The following is a 16,704-nucleotide window of genomic DNA, read 5'->3' on the forward strand; positions in this document are numbered from 1 at the left end:
AATTATAATCAGCAAGGAGATTAAGAAAACATCAAATTAAACATTTTACATAAATATCTCTGCTTTTATCATAAACTAGTTAAGTACTCCTGTGAAACTAGCCCTTAACTCAGTAGACTACATGTAGCACCTTACCAAACTGTTAACTCTTTGGGGATGGTAGTCAATCACGTATCAGCAAATTCAAGTTGCACAATTATAAATGACCGCGAGGTCTTGTGCAACAAACCCACTTCCTCAAAAAGATCAGAATTTTTGTGATAAGGAAAGAGATGAGAAAATGCACTGGAAATTTTGACACAACATTTTCTCTGTTGAAATTCCCTCTAACCACTCCACAAACAAATCAGAATGAATGATTATTAAATAGCTAGTGTTGGTAAAGGTAAAGGACCCCTGACTCTGGGGTTGCGGTGCTCATCTCGCTTTATAGGCTGAGGGAGCCGGCATTTGTCCACAGACAGTTTTTCCAGGTCATGTGGCCAGCATAGCTAAGCTGCTTCTGGGGCAATGGAGCACCGAAACAGAGCAGCGCATGGAAACGCCATTTACCGGTACCTTCCCATCCAAGCGGTACCTATTTATCTAGTTGCTCTTTTTGGCGTGCTTTTGAACTGCTAGGTTGGAAGGAGCTGGGACCGAGCAATGGGAGCTCACCCAGTCACGGGGATTTGAACCGCCAACCTTCTGATTGACAGCCTAGTAGGCTCAGTGGTTTAGACCACAGCGCTACCCACGTCCTTTTAGTGTTGACTAATCTCCCTGCAAACAAATCAGGTAGAATGTTCAATAAACAGGTCACCTGAAAGCACCCACAGAAAATCTAGAGATCTTGATCCTACAGAACCAATTTATTACACTGTTATCCCTTGGGGTTCCTCCAGACAACCTGTTTATTTAGCATTTGTCCTGATTTGCTTGCACAAAGCTTATGCAGTGATTAGGCTGTATATGGTCTTTACTGATCATTCGTTTCGATTTGTATAAAGGGTGGTTATAAAACAATCAGCATCCATCCTAGTCTGCTTGCAGAGTGTTCATCATGGTCAGTGTGTCCTATTTTGCTGCTTGAGGTGTCAGAGGAAGTGCTGCCCTGCCACTGCAGCCAGGGCTGCAAAACCTGTTGCCACCATTAATAATTCCTCTCACACTTTTCAATGCATTCACCTGCTACTTTGCACACCACAGTTCAGTGTTGTTGTTTTCTATGTGGATTTGTTGAGCTAGGCAACCGGGTGCTGTAATTCACTTTAGCTGAGCAAACCTGAGGTTCTGGTGTGCATTTGAATCCCTTCTGCAAAACAGCGATGGTCTGGAGGCACCCTTGGTTCATGGAGAGCCACTTGTTTTTTGAAGCAGGTCCGCACAACTTATGATGAAGCAGGCCAAACACATGGCAGTTCATCAGAGGCTCCTTTCTCCTCATTCCTCTGCCTGCCTGAGAGGGCAAGGAGGTAGTCAAGCAACTGCCAGGCTACCATTATTGGTAGGTTGGCCTAATTTTGCTTGGTGAGTCACAAGCTGGGCAGCATCTTATGATGGATATTCCAGATGAGGAAGTGCTATGGGGGAGGGGAGAAGAAGAATGTAAATAAGGTAATTTAACAAAGATATTCCTCAGGCACTTAATGTCTAGTTAGCCCCTCTAAATATAGGAAAATTTTCTCAGCTAGGTAGGTAAGTTAAGAAAGACCAAACTAATTCTGATGGTGTTCCATCATAGGTTGAGGTCAATACTGAAAATAATATAAGTTTTTAATGGACACAGAAGCCATTCAGAGATGAACATTTAGAAACCCAGAGTCTATGAATAGTAGACATCTCATTATTTCCCATTATGATTAATAAGTACTGGATGAGGAAGAAGTGTATTTCATGAAGAAGGTGGTTAAGTGAGCCGAGCATGCTTTTTGGAACTAATTAATCCCGCCTCTCTGATTTAGATCTTACACGGGATAATCCCTACACGTTTATGTGATTTTCTTTATGACCACAACTTTTAGGACTTGTTCCATTTTTGTATGAAAGCATGTAGATGCCATACCACTTGGATAATATTAATTTTTGGGGCACCATTTATGACTCAAGGGCAGCAATAGTGATTGACTTTCATTATCCTTCCATTTATTTTGACTGTAGCTGACTGTAAGTTGTATCAGCATGTTTGCCTTCTGCACAGCCATGAACACTATGTCCCCTATTTTTAATGTATGAGGGTTGTTGTTGTTGTTTTTTTTTATAAATATTTATTAAGGTTTTTACAGAAAAGAAAAAAAACATCCAATAACAATAAACAATATTACTTTGTTTAACAAAATTTCATATCATCTTTGAGCTTCCTCACGCCTCCCACTCCCATTTACATCATTAATAAATTTTGTCCAGCAAATTATCATCTTATTTCCAAATTTTGTGACCGCTTATTTAATTACAATAAAATAGTTCTCCTGCAAATTTGTTTTTCTTAATCTCTCTTGTCATCAATTCCTGATCTATTTTAGTGATGGCCAATTATTTATAACTAAGCATCTTTCTTAACATTCCGATAAATCATAATATTTTTGTAAGTAAGTCTTAAATTTCTTCCAATCTTCTTCCATCCTTTCTTCTCCCAAGTCTCGGATTCTGCCAGTCATCTCCGCCAGTTGCATATAGTCCATCAGTTGCATCTGCCATTCTTCCAGTGTGGGTAGATCTTGAGTTTTCCAATTCTTAGCGAGTAGTATCCTTGCTGCTGTTGTCGCATACATAAAAAATGTTCTATCTTTTTTTAGCACCTTCTGGTCGACAATGCCCAGAAGAAAGGCCTCTGGTTTCTTGGTGAAGGTATACTTAAATACCTTTTTCAACTCATTATATATCATTTCCCAGAAGGCCTTCACCTTAGGGCAAGTCCACCAGAGGTGGTAGAATGTTCCTTCATTTTCCTTACATTTCCAGCATTTGTTATCTGACGAATGGTATATTTTAGCAAGTTTAACTGGGGTCATGTACCATCTGTATATCATTTTCATTACATTTTCTTTCAAAGCATTACATGCAGTAAAGTTCAGCCCAGTGGTCCACAACCTTTCCCAATCCTCAAACATAATATTATGCCCAATATCCTGTGCCCATTTTATCATAGCCGACTTAACCATTTCGTCTTGTGTATTCCATTTCAACAGCAAGTTATACATTCTTGAAAGTACCTTGGTCTTAGGTTCTAGCAGTTCTGTTTCCAACTTCGATTTCTCCACCTGGAATCCTAACTTTTTGTCACTTTTAAAAATTTCCTTAATCTGAGCGTAATGTAACCAGTCTCGCACTTTGTCCTTCATTTTCTCCATACTCTGCAATTTCCAATTATCTCCGTCTTTTTCTAACAGTTCCCAATATTTTGGCCAGTAGGCTTCCATATTGGTTCCTTTTCGGGCCTTAGCTTCCAAAGGTGAAAGCCACCTTGGTGTTTTATTTTCCAGTAAGTCTTTATATTTTGTCCAGACATTAAACACTGCTTTTCTGACAATATGGTTCTTAAAGGCCTTATTGATCTTAACTTTATCATACCACAAATATGCATGCCAACCAAAAGCATTGTTGTAACCTTCGAGATCTAGCACATCAGTGTCCTCAAGAAGTAGCCAATCCTTTAGCCAGCAGAAAGCTGCGGCTTCATAGTACAACCTTAAGTCTGGCAGGGCAAAGCCCCCTCTTTCCTTTGCATCTGTTAATATCTTAAACTTGATTCTGGGCTTTTTGCCCTGCCAGACAAATTTAGAAATATCTCTCTGCCACCTCCGGAAGCACTCTGTTTTGTCCACAATTTGCAATGTTTGAAACAAAAACAACATCTTTGGCAGCACATTCATCTTAATTGCAGCGATTCGGCCTAACAAAGAAAGCTTCAGCTTTGCCCAACTTTCCAAGTCTCTCTTAATTTCCGACCAACATTTTTCATAATTATCTTTAAATAGACTCAGATTTTTGGCTGTTATATTAACCCCTAGGTATTTTACCCTTTTCACCAGTGATAATTCTGTTTCTCTCTGAAACCGTTCTGACTCTGTATCTGTCATGTTTTTCCCGAACACCTTCGTTTTTTGTTTATTTAACTTAAATCCTGCCACCTGACCAAAATCATGTATCAATTGTAATACTCTTTTCGTACTAGATTCTGGCTCCTGCAATGTCAAAACTAGGTCATCTGCGAAAGCTTTTAGTTTATATTGTTTCGCTCCGACCTGGATCCCCTGCACCAGCCGGTCCCCTCTAATCAAATTCAGGAGCACCTCCAGAACTGAGATAAATAACAGAGGGGAAATCGGGCAGCCTTGTCGTGTTCCTTTTTCAATTTTAAATTCTTCTGTTACCACATTGTTAACTATCAATTTAGCTTTTTGTTCTGAATATATTGCGTCAATCCCATTTTCAAAACCCCGCCCCACTCCCATTTCTTTTAGATTTCCCTTCATAAATTTCCAAGAGATGTTGTCAAAGGCCTTCTCCGCGTCTATAAATATCAGTACTGCTTTAGTGTTTATATCTGTTTGCAAAAGTTCCAAAATGTCAATAATGTTCCTTGTGTTTGCAAACATGTGTCTACCTGGGAGAAAGCCGGCCTGGTCTTTATGAATTACTTCATTTAAAACTCTTTTAAGTCTGCCTGCTAAAACATCAGCAAATATTTTGTAATCCACATTTAAAAGGGAGATGGGGCGGTAGTTCTTAAGTTGTGTTTTTTCAGTTTCTGATTTTGGTATCAACGTGATAAAAGCTTCCTTCCACGATTCCGGCGCCTTCTTTCCCTCCAGAATTTCATTGCTGACCTCCATCAAAGGTTGAATCAAATAGTCACTCATTGTCTTATAATACTTGGAGGTCAGACCATCTGGTCCTGGAGATTTGCCCAGCTTCATGTTCTGAATGGCATGTTCAATTTCTTGTCGTGTTATTTGACTGTTCAGGAGTGATCTATTTTCTTGTGTGAGTTTTTTAAGACTGTTTTTCTTCAAAAATTGTTCAATCTCAACCTCATTTTGCGGCCCTTGAGTATATAGTTTCTTAAAATATTTCTGGAAAGATTTCCTGATTTCCACAGGGTTCTGAATATTTCTTCCTTCAATTTCTAAATTTGTTACTGTATTCAACTTTTGTCTCTTCTTCAACTGCCAGGCCAGCAGTTTCCCACATTTATTTGCCGATTCAAACGTTTTTTGTTTCATTGACTTAATCTTCCATTCTATTTCCTGATTTATCAGTTTAGAATATTGCGCCTGATGGAGTTTAATTTCTCTCAGAATCGGCTGCGACTTCGGGTTTCCTCTTAGCTTCTTTTCTAATTCTTTTATTTTTTCCAAAATCTTGTCTTTCTTTTCATTTTGTTTCCTTTTCTTGATAGCATTCTGTTGTATTAAGAACCCTCTCATCACAGCTTTGCTTGCGTCCCAAATTGTTCTTTTTTCCACCGTTGTGTTCAAATTTATTTCAAAATAGTCTTTCAAAACTTTTTGGGCCTTTTTAATAATCTCCTGATCTCTGAATAAGTTGTCATTCATCTTCCATCGAAAGGAGCCGGTTGGTAATAATGTCAAATCCATTTTCAAAGCGTTATGGTCGGAGCAGGTCTTTGGGCAGATTTCCACTTTTCTGACCTTAGGTGCCAGACATCTAGTAATCCATATTTGGTCGATTCTTGTCCAAGTCAGATGGGCTTCAGAGAAGAATGTTCCTTCCTTTTCCAAGGGGTTTCTCGTTCTCCAAATGTCAATCCAATCCATGTTGTCTGTCATTTCAAAAAAGGTCTTTGGTAGTCTGCCATCTTTGGTAACTTTTTGGCTTTGCGACTTATCCATGTTAGTTGATACAATCCCGTTCATATCTCCCATCATAATGATGTTGTCAAAGTCCAGATATTCCAGCATGCTCTCATGCAACTTCTTATAAAATTCCGATTTCCCTTCATTTGGTGCATAAATTCCTAATAGCAAAATTTTTTCTCCTTGATGCTGTATTTCAACTGCCAAAATTCTGCCTTGTTCATCTTTAAATAATAATTTGGGTGAAAGGCTCTCCTTTGCATATATCACCACCCCTCTCTTCTTTACTCTGTCTGAAGATATAAATTCCTGGCCAAGTCTTTTATTTACCAGAATTTTTCTGTGGAACCTAGTCACATGTGTTTCTTGCAAGCAAATAATGTCCAATTGTTCCTTTTTTAATATATGGAAAATTTTCTTCCTTTTCTCGGGAATGTTGCAGCCATTTATGTTCCAGCTCAGAAGTTGCAGAGACATCCTGTAAAAATCTGGTTACTTTTCAGGGGGTGGTACTTTGTCAACCAAGGGTGCCGGTTCCTTTGGTGCTCCAGGCTCCGGCAATGATCCAAGTCCTTTATGAAGGTCTTCTCCGTACTGGTTCAGAAACTTATCTCTGTCTTCCAATGTTCTGATTTTGATCTTCCTTCCTCTAAAAGTAAACGATAGTCCTTGAGGGAAGTCCCACCTAAAGATGATTGAGTTACTCCTCAGTAGTTTTGCTAGTTCCGAGTATTCAGATCTCAAATCCAGCAGCTGTCTAGGAATATCCTTATAAATTTCAATTCTTTTACCCAGAATGTCCAGTGGGTTTCTGTAATGTAGGCCCAGAATCTTATCCCTTTCCTCCTTTGATCTCAGTGTTATCAAGCAGTCTCTGGGTTTGTCTTTTCTTATCAATCTTCCCAGCCTGAAAGCTGATATAATTTTAAAGTCTTTTTCCTCAAGTTTCCACTGCACAGAAATTATTTTGGTCAGGAACTCAGCCTGTTGTTGTTGTTTTTTAAGGCCTACAGCCTGGTGGAGCGGCCTGCAGTCAGAAGGCCCGTCCTGAATATCTTTCACACGAGAGGAAGGTGCTGCCAACACCTTCTCCTGCCCAATGGCGAAAGACATGCAAGAGGAGAGGCATTCAAGGGAAAGAATGGCAACTCGTGGCACCATATGGCTGGGAGCACCACTGACTTGCAGTATGTGAATCCAACCTGCATGTATTTAGAAGCTAATGATGGCTGAAATCCCAGTAGGAAAATTAGGGTTTTTGTTTTTGTGTTTTGCTTTTTGCAGCCTTGCACATATTGGCCCCAGCCTCCGTCCCTTGTTGTGTGTGCCTTTGGGGTCTAAATGTTATTAGGCTGGAACAAAAAACTTCAGGTAGCCTCTCCCTCCTTCACAATGACAGCAGTTAGAAAAGCTAGGCTCCTGCTGGGAGGGACAAGGCCCCCTGTGAAGGGAAATCGCCAAGGTCAATGGTGGGGAAGGATGCAGGCATCTGCAGACAAGCACTCCCAGCCACCCACCCCCATTCGACACTCATGGTCATTGTTGCTTTCCACTGACCAGCTGCCTACGATCCCTGGACCAAAAACAAAATGGGTAACACAGCCCCCATTCAATGGAGATTAAATGCCTGAAATGAGCCACACCTCTGAACAATTGCTTTCTGGAAAGAGGAACAGCATTCAATAGCCACCGAGCCCCATTGATCAGGGTTATAAAAGAGGTGAAGGCCTGCATGAAAAAGGTTTCACACCGCCCCTTAAACTAGCTCAGATTCTCCGCCATCTCCCTCCTTTCCCATTTTGACTGCCCATTTTGCCCACATTGTAATCAAGTATCTCTATCATCACTGCCCAAGATTCAAGTATTGACTTCATATATATATATACATATAGATCTATAATCACCCAATACCGCAAAGCAACTTATTCCTCACTGATCACATTAGCACCATTATCTGTGCAACTTTACTACTTAAAAAATTAGTTACTATCATTCACACTGTGCAATCAGCTGTTAAATCCTCATTTATGTTAATTTGAATTTGAATGTACCACTCAGTGAAATGTTGGATTGCCATGTTTACAAATATACTACAGGTATTCAGGAATGTAGATGATACAAAACATGCTGTTTAATCTATTTGTGATGCAGTTTTAAATAAATTAAGCCTATTTATCTGTTACTTAGCAATTCTGGGCACACACTATTTCTTTTCTGCTTGTTACCACCCCGTCAGCCAAGATGTAAATTTGATATCTTTTATTTTTAAAGTTTTTAATAACTGGTAATCCTAAAGATAGGATTTAAATTGATGGATGCACAACACAGGTATAATTTAGATGAAATATTTTTTTCTAATCCATGGAGATTTTTTCCCGCCTAATCCGAGCAGTTGAATGGAAACAACTTCCTTAATTTGGTAGCAACAGTTCTATTTTGGATATCTGTAATCTTAACATTAAATGTATTTCTTTGCACAAAGTTACTGAAAACAGAATGACAGCTAGGCATGTTCAGACAAAACTTTCACCCCACCCACAACTAAAATGATCTAGGGACTTCTGAAAGTTTGGATAATTTAAGAAGTTCAAATAATTTGCAAACCAATCATAAAACTCACTATGACACCCCATGAGAAATTAGGAAAGAAATTATCAAGCACTATCCCGATCACAATGTGGTGTGATGGTGCTACTGTAATGTCACTCACAAGGGGATGCACCCATGGCTAGCTCCCCCTGGCCTCCTCCCTGTACACATTCATGTGAAATAGTCAATGCATATACACAAACCAGGTACCCATAGGCTCCCTGTGCATGACTGGAGCCCCCTGAACAGGCAGACTCCCTGATCAAGCGTCTTGAGTTTATTACATGCTTTTTGTGGGTATTTCAACTCACACATTTGGCCTAACACTAGTGGGTCGAGTGCTATTACACTCAGATCCTGCTTGTCAACTTCCCATAGGCATCAGATTGACCCCTGTAAGAACATGATGCTGGTCTAGGTAGAAATAGGCTTGTCCAATCCAGCAGAGCTCTTTTTATATTCTTATGTTTTTAGTATTTTATTATTCCAGTTAAAAGGATCTCAGGGAGAAGGTAACACAAAAGACATTTGCCAGGAATGTTACAGAGCCACTGTAAGTCAGAATAGACAGTTCTCATTCCAGGTTTAGCTCAAAAATATACACATAAGACCAGCATGTAGTGTGTGCAGGTGCCATGACTCTTGCAAGGTATGCACTAGAGGAATCTAATTTCTATTACATGCTTTTATTGCATTTAGAGCTAGGTTCACATTGCTTTCTCTTTGCTATTTATTCAGGCTAGTTTTACATTGCTTTTATGCTGATTTTGATACTGTTTTATATTAGGTTTTTGAGTTTTCATGTCATTTGCATATTTAGATTGTTTTATTGATTGGATTGGATTTGCTTTTGTAAACTGCCCAGGGACCTTTGGACAATGGATGGCCTGGAGATGGGATAAAAATAAATAAATAATCTGTAAATAGCCTTGGGTAAAAGACTGGGCCTAATAGGTTGATGTTCCCTGAATTTAAAAAAACACACACCAAAACAGCAGACCAATGACTGGAACTCTCTCTCCCCTCCCTTTGGAAAGCAATACCTTTTAGCTATTGGGAAGGGGAGAGAAATGGCTTTGCAGTTTGAAAAGAGAGAGCAAGTTAGACAGAAAGCTGGGTTGTTGTTTTAGCTGAAGCAGTCAGGCAGAGGAGTGGGACTGCAGGGTCACAGGGAATTGCTTTCCTTGAGAATCCAATGCAGGATTCCTGGATTTGCAACTTGCTGTAACAGCTATACAGTAATTACATAAAAGCTACTACCCTTCTGAGGGACACTGTGGCGCTTTGGTCTAAATCACAGAGACTAGGGCTTGCCAATCAGAAGGTCGGCGGTTCGAATCCCCGCAATGGGGTGAGCTCCCGTTGCTCGGTCCCTGCTCCTGTCAACCTAGCAGTTCGAAAGCACGTCAAAGTGCAAGTAGATAAATAAGTACTGCTCTGGCAGAAAGGTAAATGGCGTTTCCGTGCGCTGCTCTGGTTCACCAGAAGCGGCTTAGTCATGCTGGACCCGGAAGCTGTATGCCGGCTTCCTCTGCCAATAAAGCGAGATGAGTGCCGCAACCCCAGAGTCGGCCACAACTGGACCTAATGGTCAGGGGTCCCTTTACCTTTACCTTACTACCCTTCTAACAGGAGATATTAACTCTAAAGCAAACAATATATGGGGGCAATGTTATGCAAAAAGAGCTAAGTGAAAGAGATAAAAAAGAACATAAGTAGAGCTTGTTGGATCAGGCCCGTGGCTCATCTAGTTCAGCTTCCTGTTCTCACAGTAGCTAACCAGATGCCTATGGGAAGCCTGGAAAGAGGACCTGAGCATTTTGCCCATTTGTGATTCCCAGCACCTGGCATTCTGTGGCGTACTGCCTCCAACAGTGGAGGCACAACCTAAATAAATTCTTAGTGGTAAAATTGCATGGGAGGGCAGTATGGTAAAATGGAAAAATGGGCATTATAAGTAGAGGGTTGAATCCAGACAAAGGGAGCAATCCAAAATTAAGATCTGCTGGGATAATGAGCGTTTAGAATAGGCAGGACTTTGGCTAAGCCAGAACCCAGTCCCCTATCCCAACTCAGCCAGAGATATACCAGTGTAAATCCTCCATTCTGGCTCATCTGAAAGCAGCTCAGCCAGGGCAGGTCCTAAAAAAGTGTTTCGTGTTTGTGTGTGTGATGGTGGTGGGGTGAAGCAGAGGGAGACTTGCCCCATTCCAAACTCCTATCAGCTTGATCACATAACCTAGTAACCCAAAAGATTGACAAAAAGGGTGGTTTAAGCTGAACACTATTTTAAAGACTTGAGTTTCCCCTCTGCACTCTAGAAATGAGTTTGGCATAAATTACACCAGCACAATTTACTCTGGAATAAATTACACTGGCTTCCTATTGTTTGTATTTCTCTGTCTGGATCCAGCACCAAACCCTATAAAATTCCTGAGTGAAAATGATATATTTATTTAGCAACGTCAAGAGGATGAGCCTAAAGATTTAAGATGGTTACCCATCTCTAGTTTGTACTGCTGCATTTTAACAGAGCTCTCAGACTTTGGAATAATGATTGTTGATCACTCATAAAATCCCTACATGAAAAAATGTTAGTTTCTGCATAGCTATCCTTCTAGCAAGCTAACTGGTATCATACTAGGTAAGTCCAAGATGACTTTACTAGGCACATTTTAGTAGCATTAATTTGATCTGGCTATTCTCAGTGACTACTTCCCATTAAGAAATCTGTTGTTAAATACAAAGGATAAATTGCACTCACCTTTTGTTTGGTAGATCATTAAAATACTTCTACCGTATTTTTATTTTTTTTGGATGCTTTTTCTTACTGTCCTGCATAATATGCCCTTTTTGTTAAACTAGTAGATAATATAAATTTATAGTTATTTAACTATACACTTTTGAAACTGCAGGCTAAAAAAAATTATCATGAACAAAATGGCTTTTTCCCTGCAGTTTTCTAAGTGCTCCAATTCTATGAAGTTGTAATCCATAGGGACTCAATCATAGCAGTTCTCAGCTAGGGGATTCTTTTCCTAGTTCACACACCTTGAGACAAAGAGTATATTTAAGATGAAGGAAGGGATGAAATGGCTTGTAGGGGTTTTTTGTGCAAGATGTGGAGCAAATTTATTCCAGAGAGTGTCTGAAATAGGCTTCAGAAACTGGATAGAGTGTCTTCTTGAAGAAAAGACCTCTAAGTAAACTCCAGCACCATTCAAAAGATTTGCTCTGACACTTAACAAGTGGTGCGGGAAGAAAGAAAAATCTGTTGTCAGGTTTGGGGTGTTTATCAGCTACCCTCAAGACACTTGACCTGATGCCGTGGACCCCCTAATCCGCTGATCTGCATGCTGCAAGTCCTGCGAGATTCAGGCCCACAACTGCTGATGAAATTGACTGGGGCACTTGTCCTAATACACTGATCCCTCAGTACATTGTGTGCCACTCACCTACTCCCGCCTCTTCCCCCCTTCCCTCCCAGACAACTCCTCCTAAATTTAATTCTGCTCACAAATTGTGAAATAAGTTGTTTGGGCTGGATTTGCAGAGTGAATTGTCCCCCTAATGAAACAGTCTGTTCATTATACAGTTGTAGAAGGAAGATTTAGCGCTCCCATACCCCACGACTCACACAGGTTAACATTTTTAGACTGACGGTTGACAAAAGAATGAATAGCCCTATGCTGTCAAATCAGGCTTACAAACAGCTTGGCATACAAACAGTTACTGCTTGTGTGCATGTGGATTTAGGGACCCCCAGTCTCTTAATGCCAAAGATTTGTAAGTACAAATGGGTTAGCCTTCAAATTGTTTACAAAGGGAATAACATGCCAAAAAAATGAGTTTGTTTTAGGCCAATTCCTTCCACTTATCACCAAAGAACAGTCTTAAAAATGGGGAGAGTTGTGTAGCATGGCGGCGTATAACATCTTAGTCACCTGAGGAACGTACTCAATTCTTCCTTTTGTGAAATCAATCAGTCTTTGCCTTTTCCCTTCAAATGCCACAGAAACACTAATAAAAACCATTCTAAAGTCAGAGAAAACAGCCTTTAAAATTAAATTTAAAATCTGAGCGCCTGAGCTATTTTGAGCACCAACTCAAGAAAACAGCAACAATGCTTCAAATTGTATTCCCATGTCACAAGTTGCAGAGGTATGAGAACGTATCACATTAATATTTTTTGAGTGTATAAACTAGAGTTAAATGTGTTTATTTTTGAATACTGTATACAATAGGCTGGATACATAAAATTATTGAATCAAGTAGAAATTAGAAGGTATTGCACTATCAGTAAAAGTCCAGAAGCCTGTATGACCCAATGGGTAAAACGTTAGACTTCATGCACTTTCACACATGGCGCTTTTAAAGGGCATTTGAATAGGGCTGGATGCTTTGGAGGGGGTATAAATGTTTCCCTCATAAAACCTTAATTGTGAGGATGTTTACCTTTCCCTCATCCTTTTTACTACTGCTCTCTGTTATTCCCACCCGCTTTGAATAGCTGATTTCTTCTTTCTGAATTAGTTACATTATACAGTATTAACTATCTCAGCCTTGGGCCAGTCCTGCCATTAGGCAGACTAAAGCAGGTGCCTCACGTAGCAGCAGTGGCGTAGCGTGGGTTGTCAGCACCCGGGGCAAGGCAAGTAATTTGCGCCCCCTAACCCGTGGATTTTAGCAGGGGGCAGAGAGCTGCGAGTGCGAGCGACCCCCCCAGATGTTGTGCCTGGTGCGGCCGGGCCCCCCTGCACCCTCCACGCTACGCCACTGCGTAGCAGATACTGAGATGAGGAATGGCTGCCCCTGGCTATTCTTCAGCCATTTTCATTTTGCTGAGCCAGCATCCCAGCAGCATCAAAACTTGTGCTCATAGCCAGTGTTGAGGTGAGGTTTTTGTGAGGATGTATGCTCCCATGAAACCTCTGGTGGAAATACAGGATGCAAATTTAATGATAAAGAAATAAACTACACTTGGCCCTTCTCTTAACAGCCATGAAAAACATCTAGCATGTAAGTCTAAGGGGTAGCCAGAAAGGTGACTTATACAGGGCTGTCTTTACCTGGGGGTGCAAGGGGTGTGGGGTACCCAGGCACCAAATTCTGGGGGGTGCCAAATGTATTCAGGGCGGCACCAAATATATACCTACTGTATACTGGTCCCTCTCAATTGGCAGCAATGAAAAGCAAAAACAAGCAAAAATCCCTGCCCCCCCCCCCCCGTTACTCCGTAGCGTCAAATATTCCCGACGAGTCAGGAAACAAAAGCAGTTATTTCCGCTGTGTCGTTGTTACAGGTGAGCGATTTTCCTTCCCCAAAAAGTTCAACAACTTTAAGTTCGCCCCTCCCCTAAAAATTTTGGGCCTGGACTTATACCGCCACGAGACCCTCCTCTCCTGTTTCTCCACAGGCAAAGTAATTGCCGCTGAGACAGTACATGTTCTCTGTGTTGACCCTGATCTTGAAGCACAGGAGAGCCATCTCACATCAAACGACTCCCCAGACCCCTGTCAGTGAAGTGTCTGAGAAAGTCTGAGAATACCTGCATTTAAAATGGAAGATGGCACAGTCAAATAACGATGTAAAGTGTATTAGTATGAGAGAATGGGAAATATGAGCTTTTATTCAGCCACAGTAGACAGAAGTTCAGTGGTAGGTTTCGAAATTCAAACGTAAGAGCAAGCAGCACTTCATCCCCAAGTTGAAAGATAATTGAGCAATTAGTGGCTTGAGGTCAATAATGCCAGTGCTAGATGCTTTTGAGATAATCAATTCAGCCATGCATAAAAGATACAAAGGTAGAAACAGAAAATAGCATTGTGCAAGCATTTTGATATAACGAACACCAGTGAAATCATTATCTCTTTACCTACTCTAAATGTAATTGTACAAACATACACTTTGATTAACTTTAGAATTTTGCAATGAGTTCAGTCTTATCCCTGATCTGAGTTACATTAAACATTTGGACACCTGACCATGAATTTGTTTTTTTGCCCTGAGGATTTACATAAGTAAATTTAAGCTAGTGAAAACTCATTAGTTAAAGTGCTCAGTACAGTTTAGTTGGTACCCATGGATGATAGAGTACAACATCAAATTCCAGACTTGGTATAATTCTACTTTTCCTGAGTTTGACCTTTGATCATATGCTCTGCTATGGTTCAAGGGCATGTATATGTGTGACAGTCCTCCGGCACTGTATGAGAACAAGCAATAATGTGCATTACTGCTGCCCCATAGCTAGAGAAGCAGAAGTGTGAATAAACTTAACACACTTTAAACACATAACCACATGTTCCTGTAGCTTATGACATTGCATAGCCAAAAAAAGATGCAATAACTGCATCAGACATGCTCAAGACTCCATCCCATTGTATTGTGTGCATCTTTTTACTGTCTGGTTGTCTGTTGTAATGTGCTGCTACTCCAAACCACTCAATGGCCATGAGCACAATACAAAGAAAGCTATAAAAAGAGTGAATTGGCCACAAGCACAGACCTACCGGTAATTCTGACCTTGTACCTGAGCTATACTATGTCAGAATGCAGGTGAGAGTTCCTGAATGCTTCACCTGTTCAGTTTTTCCTTGAATAGAGCACAATGCGTTCAGGGAGTGGCATCATGCTCTTTGCTCATAAAAGGTTGTCTTTACATAGTTTCCTAGACATGGGGAAATTTGGTGTTTGAATAAACTCATCCCAATTCTAATATATAAAAAATAAATAAATAAATTGTCCAGTAGCAACTTAGAGACCAACTAAGTATGTTATTGGTATAAGCTTTTGTGTGCATGCACATGAAAGCTTATACCAAGAACAAACTTAGTTGGTCTACAGTTTTTTTAATTTTATATATATATATTTCGACTGCATCAGACCAACACGGCTACCTACCCGAATCTAGTCCCAATCCTAAATATCCTTACTTAGATGTAAGCCTCAGTGAGTTTATGGGACTTCCTTCCTGGTAAAATATGCTTAGGATCTAGCCTATCATGTGCATCCTGCAATATAATTCAAATTCAGTCATTAAAAGGAACAATTTTGTGGTGTTAGAATCAGGGCAATTCATTGTTCATCAATTATGGGACGACTTGCCAACACGATGGCACTTCATTCCCTCAAATTAAAACACTAAAGGAACATTTTAAAGAAACCATATGGCTCTACTTCAAAAGTAGTTAGCTGGCAAATTGAGCACATTGATTAGTCCTTGTTATCTATGAAACACATGAATAAGTACATCAAATGAACTTGTTTTTCTCTCCACAAATTAAGTGTAATGGATAGAGTCAGCTTTAATTGCCACCAGAAAAGAGAAATTCTTCTTGCCAGAGTCCTTGTTTGTGGCAGGGGAGAAAACGCCAGAATGGATGGCTCACGTGGACCGGATGTGAGAGAAAGAGACACCCAGGGCTTCTTTTTTCCTTAACTCAGCAAAGCAAACAGGGAGTTAATTATATCACTGTGACCAAACAGAAATAGAGCTTTGTAAACAGTTGTTAAAACCTCAGCTGAAAGGCAAAAGCTTTCAACCTGGAAGGACATGCTCCAAAGCCTGCAACAGAAAAGGCCACTGCTCAACATTACAAAGTCCCATTTGAGGGTTTGGGCAGGGAGGAACATTCTCCAGAAGGGGTATGTGAGCTTTTTACCCACCTGGATAAGTATTTAATTTGTGAAATAGAAGTATACATATTCCTTCCTCCTCACTGTCACATTGGAGGAGCAATTCTGATTAACCATGTGTAAAAGTAGGGCCAGCCCAAGACATCTTGCTGGTAAAGTGGAGAAGGTCCCAACTCGAATCCAAGTACAGTGGTACCTTGGGTTAAGTACTTAATTCGTTCCAGAGATCTGTAATTAACCTGAAACTGTTCTTAACCTGAAGCACCACTTTAGCTAATGGGGCCTCCTGCTGCTGCCGCGCCGCCGGAGCACAATTTCTGTTCTTATCCTGAAGCAAAGTTCTTAACCTGAAGTACTATTTCTGGGTTAGCGGAGTGTGTAACCTGAAGCGTATGTAACCTGAGTTACCACTGTACGAAAGCTGTCCAAGCTGGCAGTTGAATCTTACTTATTTTATTTATTATATTTCCATCCCACTTTGCCTCTACGGAGCTCAAGCTGGCACACGTCATCCTACCCCTTGCCATTTTATCATTAGAATAACCCTGCAAGGTCAGCTGGGCTGAGAATTAGTAGCGGGCCCAGGTCATTCAGTGAGCTTCATGGCTGAACGGGGACTTGAAGTCACTGGTCTCTGAGGTCCTGGCCCAACATTCTAGCCACTGCACCAAACTAGCT

This window comes from Podarcis melisellensis, assembly GCF_964234715.1.
Source record: "Podarcis melisellensis genome assembly, chromosome: 4".
Lineage (NCBI taxonomy): Eukaryota > Metazoa > Chordata > Lepidosauria > Squamata > Lacertidae > Podarcis > Podarcis melisellensis.